General features: G+C 39.2%; 1 non-coding gene across 1 annotated transcript; it reads right to left on the bottom strand.

The window, feature by feature from the left end:
• Positions 1–4054: 4054 nt before the first annotated feature.
• On the bottom strand, positions 4055–4148 carry TRNAI-UAU. Its single transcript has 2 exons — positions 4111–4148; positions 4055–4090 (listed from the first exon to the last, which is right to left on the bottom strand). It is a non-coding gene; the product is annotated as a tRNA-Ile (tRNA).
• Between the last annotated feature and the right edge of the window lie 6324 nt (positions 4149–10472).

Below are 10472 nucleotides of genomic sequence, written 5' to 3'. Positions count from 1 at the left end.
GGCAACAAGAAGTCTCTTGCCAGATACTAGTCCCTTGATTTTGAAATTCCCTGCTTCCAAGACCATGAATCAATAAATTTCTGTTCATTATAAACTTCCCAGTCTTAGGTATTTTGCTATAGCAGCACAAAATGAACTAAAACAGATGCTTTTCATATTCTCTGTTCTATTCCTAATGACTTTGTGATCATGCCTGAATAACTGAATTGTGAACTCTTACTAAGATGTAATAGTTCAACAAAAACAGGGTGATAGAATCAACAATTACTGCATAACAAACTATCTTCAAAGCTCAAGGTCACATAACAATAAGCATTTATTTCATACAGGCTTATTGGAGAAGTCAGCTGGTCTAGGCTGGGCTCAGCTGGACGGATCTTCTTCAATCTGTAGGCAGCAGAGGCAGCCAGACAATTTTTCTCTTCGTCTCTCATCCTCCTCTTCAGACCGGTGTGTGATCTGGGGTTTGTTTGTTTTTCTTGTGACAATAGCAGAGGTACAAGAAAGCAAGTGGAAATAGGCAAAGCCTTTTAAGGCCTAGGCTGGGAATAAGCACACCATCACTTCTACCCCATTCCATTGGCCAAGCAAGTTGAGTGGCCAAGTCTAAGTCAAGGGACTTTGTTTTTCAGTTATCTATTGCTGTATAACAAACCATCTCAAATGCAGTGGCTTAAAACATTATGCTTAAATGTAGTAACTTGAAGCAACCATGATTTATTTGCTTATGATTTTACAATTTTGACAGAGAATGACAGAGATAGCTTATCTCTGCACTATGTGGTGTCTGCTAGAGTTGTAAGGTATGAGATGGCTTTTTCACTCACAGGTTTGATGTCTTAGAATAGTTGGAATAGTTGAGAGTTGGCAAGGAATAACTCTCCATGTCTTTCCATGTGGTTAGCTTGAGCCTCTGCACACCATCACAGTCTCTAGGCATTTGAACTTCTTACATGGGAGCTGGCTTCTCCTTAAAGGTAAAAATGTCTTCTTAATGCCTGGGCTGAGAAATCACAAAATGTTATTTTTGCTGCACTCCATTGCTCAAAGTAGTTACAAACCCAAACGAAATTCAAGGTGAAGGGAAATAGACTCTACTTCTAGCTGGGGAGGTGCCAAGGTCACATTGCAGAAGGGACTGAGGGATACTGTTTCAGTCATTTTCAGGAATCCAATCTACCACAAGTGAAGACAAACACTCCACCCACAAAAAGGTTGTGGATATAGAGAAGGAGCAATGATTTAATCAACTGTGCTGTATAATACAAATGTGTATATTAAAATGATTTTAAATGATTCTAGGGTCAGTCCCTTGCCCTGGTATCACAGTCTGGGGGATTGTCATTTAACATAATAAACAAAACCACGCTGCTGAAGTGCCCACTAAAAGTACTTCAGTTTTCTTTATTTTTGATAAACACCAGAGGCTGTCATAATTAGCATAATGGAATATTGGATACTGGGTTTCTTTGATGAAATTTGTCCTTGTTAATTAGTTAATTAATATATTAGAAACAAAGATCCCATGGGGTGAAGGGAACAAATATTAGAAATATAGTCTCCCTGGGTAAATTAGTGGTTCCCAAAATGAATTAAGTATTTAAGAGATACTGTTCAGGCCGGGCGCGGTGGCTCAAGCCTGTAATCCCAGCACTTTGGGAGGCTGAGACGGGCGGATCACGAGGTCAGGAGATCGAGACCATCCTGGCGAACACGGTGAAACCCCGTCTCTACTAAAAATACAAAAACTAGCCGGGCGAGGCGGCGGGCGCCTGTAGTCCCAGCTACTCGGGAGGCTGAGGCAGGAGAATGGCGTAAACCCGGGAGGCGGAGCTTGCGGTGAGCTGAGATCCGGCCACTGCACTCCAGTCCGGGCGACAGAGGGAGACTCCGCCTCAAAAAAAAAAAATAAATAAATAAATAAAAGAGATACTGTTCAAAGGGAATAAAAATTAAATGAGCTCTGTAGCCTTTAACTTGAGGGGTGGTGCCCTAGGCTGGAGCTGTCAGTATTCCTGTGTCCTGCTGTGTCCAGAGGTTTTCTTCTTAGAGATGTTTGGCTGAATCCTGATTCTGAAATATTGTTGCATTTGCCTCAAGCAAAGTTTTTATGAAAGGTAGTTTTGGAGTTAGTAAAACAACAATGACAACAACAAAAACAAATGACAAAACCATGGGAACTTCTTTGAGCTTAGAGAACAGGTTTTATGACTGTTTTTTGCTTGCTTTCTAATAAGTGACTATATATGTACAAATTTTGTTGAAGATCTGCTATCACTATAACTTGTTGGTATCTTGTAGCTAACTATCCTTTACTTTATACTATAAAGTAAGCTGCCGATGGACATCTACCAAAAGCAACAAAAGTTGTCTATCACAAAATTGGTTTAAGCCAGTTCAAAAAAATTCTTTATGGCAAAAGTCAACATTTTTTAAACACTCTCTGCAGATACTCAATAATACCCTCAATTGATCAGGAACAGAGATAAAATAATTGAATTAAGGTGCTAAATCTATTCAGAAAAAAAAATAAGGCAAAAAAAGATATTAGTACTCTTTCAAAATAATACTAGAGCATTGTCTAACAAGCCTACTGAAGGGGCAAGTAATCCTCTGAGTTAATGCAACTTTTGGAGGTCGCTATTTACTATTGATTAGAAAATAGATTACAAGGTTAAATGTCATTATGTAGAAGATTAAGTTTTGAATGATTTTTACCCAGTAAAGATGCAACTAGTTTCTGTATTTTAGAAAAAAAAAAAAATCCCAAAGGCCATAGTTTTCACCGCCCCATAGGACATTGCTAGTTTTTTACTCAAACTTGCAATCTCATGTGAGCATTATTTTTCCCCCACTGACTATACATTTACCAGCCTTTTCTATTGTTATTGCAATCAGTTTACCATACTCCTCCTTTCCTCATTAGTGACTTAAATAAATATTTGATGATTAGTTACTATATATATATTTGAAGATCATGCTTTGATAGCTTTTAAGGTATTCCAGTGGCTTACCAAGCACTACAAAGTGAGAAGGTGTTCACTTTATTATCATCTGGTGCGTTCCTGAATGGGAGCTCCCTAACCTTTCTCAGGAGATACTCTGTGAGTGGACAATGTCCAGATACATGCAAGACCCATTTAGGAATACAGACCTCAAGAGAGAGTTATCTGTGCTCAGCTTAATTCCACTCACCTCTGTGACATGTCCCAAGTGGGACACATGTGCTTTCAGGTTTGTGGCAATCTTTATAGCTAGGAAAACAACTTCAAATTACTCAGTTCAATTACCTCTCTTGGTGAAGAGTTGGGAAGCATATGATAAAAGCTATATCCAGGCAAACCGCAGGTGTCATAGGGAGGGGAAGCATATTTTAAAGTCAAAATCCCTATCTATGTCCTACCCAACTCACCCACAACAGTATGCTTATTCTTGTAATGCTGTTCTAAAGAGTTCAGGCTTCTGGGTCTATTATCACTCATCCTTTTTCAAGTCCAGGTAGTTGAATGCCTGAGGACACCAGGTGCTGTTTCTCAGTTGATAAAAGCTGCTAGATCGTCCATGATTGTTGATTTTATCAGGGTAAAATCAAGTGGGGGAAAATACTGGAGGGGACACTGTCGTCAGAAATCAGTCCTCCCCCTCCCCTCAATCAGAGCTTTAATCAGACAGTAAACTTTTACTATTTCCCACTTTTGAGTTTCCTTAAATGGAGTTCAATGCTTATCACCTGATGGGAGTTTCTTACCAGTATGTGCCAGGGGCTTCCCGAGGAACGATGATTGACGATTCTAACAGCGAAGTGGAAAGAAGGATGTAAAGAGATGATGTTCTTTACCTGAGATCGACATGCAGGACAAAGTAGAGATAGAAAGTAGATAACTCACTGCGCCGCAACGGATTTTTTGGTAATTGGCATTGCTTGGTTCTAAAAGGGCTAAGGAAACCAGTAACAATAAACTGTGTATACAATTCCAAACACGTTAAAGACGGTGGAGTAGGATTACAAGGGGAAAGGCACTTCAAGTGATGCTATCTTGGATTGGAAAAACAATGCTCCAGGTGAGGCTCGAACTCACAACCTCGGCATCACTCGCACACATACTGCCTTATAAGTACCGCGCGCTAACCGATTGCGCCACTGGAGCACACAGCCCCTACTTCCGGTCACTGGTTACACGGCCTACACAGGAACATGCGGCGTGTTTGCTCTGGTCGTCACAGCACAAGTTCCTCGGCCGCGCGCCCTGAGTCCCGGGGCTGCTTCTCCCTCAGACGCGTGCGAAGGCGGACTGGGTTCAGCTGCGGACTCCACGGGAGCCACCGGTCCTGAAAGCGCAGAGCATGCTTTGTTTGCGGAAACGAAAGCGAATACTTCTTTCCAAGGAAACCTGGGAAAGGGCAGACGCTTCCACTGCCTCAGGCGTTCCCTGGAGGACCTTCAGTGGCCGCCGTGTGGGCGGGCTAGCGTCATGCTACTGCGCTGGTTCCGGAGCCCTTCCCTTGCCTCTCCCAGGGTCCTTCTCCCGGCGCCGGAGGAAGGCCCGCCGTCTGCGCGTGGAGTGCGGGTGGTGGGAATCCCTGGGAGGAGTACGAAATCCTTCAAGTGGGATTTACCAAAGCCATTCCTTTCCGCTCGCTTCCGTTCCCGCTTAGCAAACGTGTTGGAAACGGGTTGCTAGTGAAAGGAAGTGGTGCTGGGCTGCATTTTCTGCGGCTAGTCTGCGAGAAACAGCCCTGGAATGGGCCTCTATTTCTTCCTTGGAGCATCCCTCCCTGGGACCTGGGAGTTGAAACTCTCTAGGCTAAAGCAACTGAAGCAGGCCCGGTACTGGACCTCAACGCTGGGTTAAACAAGGTTTTTCAGAAAGTGTCTTACTAGGCTAAAGACCTTGTGCTTCGGAGTGTTTTAAGGGGACAATATGGGGGAAAGGACTGTCTCTAGAAGGTAAATGTGTATTGGAGATGGGGAGTGCGTGTTTACACGGAGTATCGGGCGTCTTTCTTATGGGTGGACATTGTGGATGAAAATGAGAGATTAAGGCAGAATTAGCTGGTCTTTTAATCCCAAACAGTGTTCTAAAAATAAAAACTATATCTTCAAGGTGTACAACATAATGTTTTGATACATGTACACAGTGAAATGATTTCTACAGTCAAGCTAATTAACGTAATACATATCTTCACAGTTACTATTTTGTGTAAGTGGTGAGAGCGCATGAAATGTACTCTTCACAAGTTTCCAATGCACAATGCAGTATTAACTATAGTTATGCTATGCATTACGCCTCTAAACTTATTCATCCTACAGAAATGCAACTTTGTGTCCTTTGACCAACATTTCAACCATTTCCACACGTCTCCACCCCTGGTAACCACTGTTCTACTCTGCTTCTATGTATTTGACTTTTTTATAATCCACATATGAAATCATGCAGTATTTTTCTTTCTGTGTCTGGCTTGTTTCACTTAGCATAATGACATCCAGGTTCATCTGTGTTGCAAACAGCAGGATCTTTATTAAGGATGAATAATATCCTACTGTATATATAAACCATATGTGCTTTATCCATTCGTTGGTGGACACACACTTAGGTTGATTCCATGTCTTAGTTATTGTGAATAATGTTTCAATGAACATGGGCATGCAGTTATTGCTTCGAGATCCTGATTTCATTTCCTTTGGGGATGTGAACCCTGAAAATTTGAGACAGGCCTCAGTTAATTTAGAAAGTTAATTTTGCCAAGGTTGAGGACACACCCCCGTGACACAGCCTTAGGAAGTTCTGACTACATGTGCCCAAGGTGGTAGGGGCACAGCTTAGTTTTATACGTTTTAGGGAGACATGAGACATCAATCAATATATGTAAGAAGTACATTGGTTCCTACCAGAAAGGCGGGGATGAAGCAGGGAGGGGGCTGCCAGGTCGCAGGTAGGGGAGAGACAAATGGTTGCATTCTTTTGAGTTTATGATAAACCTTTCCAAAGGAGGCAATCAGGGTATGCATCTATCTCAGTGAGCGGAGGGATGACTTTGAATAGAATGGGAGGCGAATTTGTCCTGAGCACTTTCCAGCTTGAATTTTCCTTTTGTGATTTTGGGGGCACAAGATACTTTACTTTCACAGTATATACCCAGAAAAGGTACTGCTGGATCATGTGGTAATTCTATTTGTAATTTTCTGAGGAACAGCCATACTGCTGTTTTCCGTAAAGGCTGTACTAATTTACATTCCCACCCACAATGTAAAAGAGTTCCCTTTTCACTACATTGCCAACACTTGTTATTTTTTTATATTTTTAAATTGGTGATTCTAACAGGTGTGAGATGATGTCTCATTGTGGGTTTAATTTGCATTTCCGTGATGATTAGAGATGTTGAGCATTTTTTCTATTGGCCATTTTTATGTCATCCTTGGGAAAATATCTTTTCAGGTTCTTTACCTATTTTTTAATCAGATTTGGTTTTCTTGCTATTGAGCTGTCCAATATGTTTTGGACATACCTTATATGTTTTGGATATTAACTCCTTATCAGATACATCGTTTACAATATTTTCTGCCAACCAATAGTTGCCTTTCCGTTTTGCCCATTGTTTTCTTCTCTGTGCAGATATTTTGTTTGATGTAGTCTCATTTGGTTATTTTTGCTTTTGTTTCCTGAGCTTTTGGTGTCCTGTCCAAGAAATCATTGCAAAGGCCAGTGTCAAGGAGGTTGTCCCTTATATTTTCTTCTAGGATTTTTACAATTTCAGGTCTTCTGTTTGTGTCTTTAGCCTATTTCGAGTTGAATTTTATGTAAGGTGTAAGATAAGGATGTAATCTTATTATTTTGTATGTGGGTTCCCAATTTCCCAACACCATTTATTGAAGAGGCTGTCTTTTGCCCAGTGTGTATTTTTGTCGCCCTTGTCAAAAATCAGTTGACTGTAAATGTGTAGATTTATTTCTGGGCTCTCTATTTTGTTCCATCGGTCTATGTGTCTGTTTTCATGTCAGTGCCCTGCTGTTTTGATTGTATAGCTTTGTATAGTATATTCTGAAGTCAGGTAGTGTGATGCCTCCAACTTTGTTTTTCTTTCCCAAGATTGCTTTGGATATTTAAGGTCTTTTGTGGTTTTATGCAAATTTCAGAATGTTTTTATTTCTGTGAAAAATGTTGGAATTTTGATATTGTGTTGAATCTGTATATTGCTTTGAGTATTATGGACATTTTAACAATATTAATTATTTTGATCCAGAAATCTTTTCATTTACTTTGTCTTTTTCAGTTTTGTTCATCAACGTTTTATAGTTTTCAGTGTACAAATCTTTTACCTCCTTGGTTAAATTTATTCCTAAGTATTTAAATTTTTGTACCGATCTTAGTAAATATTTTTTTAAAATTTCTTTTTAGGTAGATTGTGTAAAGAAACACAACTGACTTTTGTATGTTAATTTTATATCCTACAGCTTTGTTTAATTATTAATTTTAATAGATTTTTGGGTGGAGTTTTTATCAATTTCTACATATAGACTCATGCCATGTGCAAACAGTTTCACTACTTCTTTTCCAATTTGGATGCCTTTTATTTCTTTTTCTTGTCTAATTGCTTTTGCTAGAACTTCCAGTGCTATGTTGAATAGAAATGGAGATGGTGGTAATCTATGCCTTGCACCAGATCTTAGAGGAAAAGTTTTCAGTTTTTCCCTATTGATTATGATGTTAGTTGTGGGATATTAATAAATGGCCCTCTTGTGTTGAGGTAATTTTCTTCTGTACCTATTTTGTTGAGAGTTTTTATCTTGAGTGGATGTTGAACTTTGTCAAATGCTTTTACTGCATCTATGATGATATGGTTTTTATCTTTCACTCTGTTAATGTGATATATTGCATTGATTGATTTGGGTATTTTAAGCCACCCTTGTATCCCAGGGATAAACCCCACCTGATCACTGTGTATAGTCTTTTTGATATGTTGTTGAATTCAGTTTTCTATTATTTTATTGAGGATTTTTGCATCTATGTTCACCCAGAGATATTGGCCTGTAGTTTAGTTTTCTTGTGGAGGCTTTGTCTGGCTTTGATATCAGAGTGATGCTAGCCTCATAAAATGAGTTTGGAAATCTTACCTCTACTTCTATTTTTGGAAGGGTTTAAGAAGGATTGGTATTAATTTTTCTTTAAATATATGTCACAATTCAGCTGTGAAGCCATCTGGTCTTGGACTTCTCTTTTTTTGGGAGGTGCTATATGGTTTGTATGTAGTTTGTCCCCAAAAAACTCACACTCAAAGTTAATTGCCAATGTCATGGTGCTAAGAGGTGGGACTTTTAAAGGCCTTTGGATCATGGAGGGATTAATGCAATCATGAAGGGTTTAATGCAGTCTCAGTTATCATGAGAGCAGGTTATTATAAAGTGAGGCTGCCTCTTGTGTTTCATCTCTTTGTACACACTCATTTCCCCTTTGTTCTGCTTTCCACCATTAGTTGAAGCAGCACAAGGCCCTCACCAGATGGGATGCTTGATTTTGGACTTCCCAGCCTGCCAAACTGAGCTAAATAAACCTCTTTTTTTTTGGTCTTAAAATAAGTTACTCATCCTCAATTATTCTGTTACAGCAACACAAAACAGACTATGACAGGAGGTTTTAAAATTATTATTACTTCTATCTCAGTATTTGTTATTAAAATGTTTAGGCTTTGTATTCTTGATCCAGTCTTGGTAAGCTATTTATCCTAGGAATTCATCCATTCTCTCTAGGTTATTTAATTTGTTGACATATAATTTTTCATAATAATCCCTTATGATCTCTTCTGTTTCTGAGGCATCTGTTGTAATGCCCTTTTTCATTTTTTATTTTATTTATGAGTTTCTCTTTTTTTCCTTATCTAGCTAAGGGTTTATCCATTTTGTTTATATTTAAAAAAACTCTTGGTTTTGTTTATTATTTTTCTATTGTTTTCTAGTCTCTGATTTATTTCTGTACTGATCTTTATTATTTTCTTTCTTCTGCTAACTTTGGGTTTAGTTTGTTCTTCTTTCTAGTCCCTTGAAATCTAGTTTATTTATTTGAGAGCTTTCTTGTTTTGTAATGTGGCATTTGTCACTATAAACTTCCCTCTTAGTATTGCTTTTGCTATATCCGATAAGTTTTGATAAGTTGTATTTTCATTTTTGTTTGTCTGGAGTTTTTTTAAAATTTTGTTTTGATCTCCTACTGAACCCAGTGGTTGTTCAAGATTATGTTATTTAGTTTCTATGTGTTTATGAATTTTCCTGTTTTCTTGCTGTTAATGATTTCTGGCTTCATTCCATTTTGGTTGAAAAAGGCACTTCATATGATTTCTATCTTTTTGAATTTGTTAAGACTTGTTTTGTGACTTAAAATATGATCTATCCTGGAGAATGGTCCATGTGTGCTTCTGAAATATTTTCCTGCTCTTGAGTGAAAAGTTCTAAATATGTCTGTAGGTCTATTTGGCCTATAGCACTTTTCAAGTTAGCTGTTTATTGATTTTTCTGTCCACATGCCACATGTTCTATCCATTATTCAAAGTGGGGTATTGAAATCTATTACTATTGTATTGCTGTCAGTTGGTCAACTTGCTGGTGTCTCATATGTCCCTTAAGCTATGTTGACTCTTTTTCAATTTTTCTTTTTTTCCCTCTGATTGTATCATTTCTAATGACCTGTCTTCAAGTTCACTGATCCTTTTCTTCTGCTAGATCTAGTCTGCTGTTGAACCCTGCTACTGAATTTTTTAGTTCAGTTATTGTATACTTTAGTGCTGTGATTTCTGTTTGTCACTATTTAATTTTTTTTTTTTTTTTTGAGACGGAGTCTTGCTCTGCCGCCCAGGCTGGAGTGCAGTGGCCGGATCTCTGCTCACTGCAAGCTCCGCCTCCCGGGTTCACGCCATTCTCCTGCCTCAGCCTCCCGAGTAGCTGGGACTACAGGCGCCCGCCACCTCGCCCGGCTAGTTTTTTTTGTATTTTTTAGTAGAGACGGGGTTTCACTGTGTTAGCCAGGATGGTCTTGATCTCCTGACCTCGTGATCCGCCCGTCTCGGCCTCCCAAAGTGCTGGGATTACAGGCTTGAGCCACCGCGCCCGGCCCACTATTTAATTTTTTAATCTCTCTGTTGAAATTCTCATTCTGGTCATGAATTTATCTCTTGACCCCAGTGAGCATCTTTTTTTGTTTTTTTGGATTGTCCATCATTTTTTATTGTTTCATAAGAGTTTTTCTTTCTTTCTTTCTTTTTTATTATACTTTAAGTTCTAGGGTACATGTGCACAACGTGCAGTCTTGTTACATATGTATACATGTGCCATGTTGGTCTGCTGCATCTATCGACTTGTTGTTTACATTAGGTATTTCTCCTAATGCTATCCCTTCCCCTCCACCAACCCTACGACAGGCCCCGGTGTGTGATGTTCTCCACCCTGTGTCCAAGTGTTTTCATTGTTCAATTCCCACCTATAT

Source organism: Trachypithecus francoisi, unplaced genomic scaffold (assembly GCF_009764315.1).
Source record: "Trachypithecus francoisi isolate TF-2019V2 unplaced genomic scaffold, Tfra_2.0 Lachesis_group10, whole genome shotgun sequence".
Taxonomy (NCBI): Eukaryota; Metazoa; Chordata; class Mammalia; order Primates; family Cercopithecidae; genus Trachypithecus; species Trachypithecus francoisi.
This window is presented reverse-complemented; position numbering and strand designations above follow the sequence as displayed.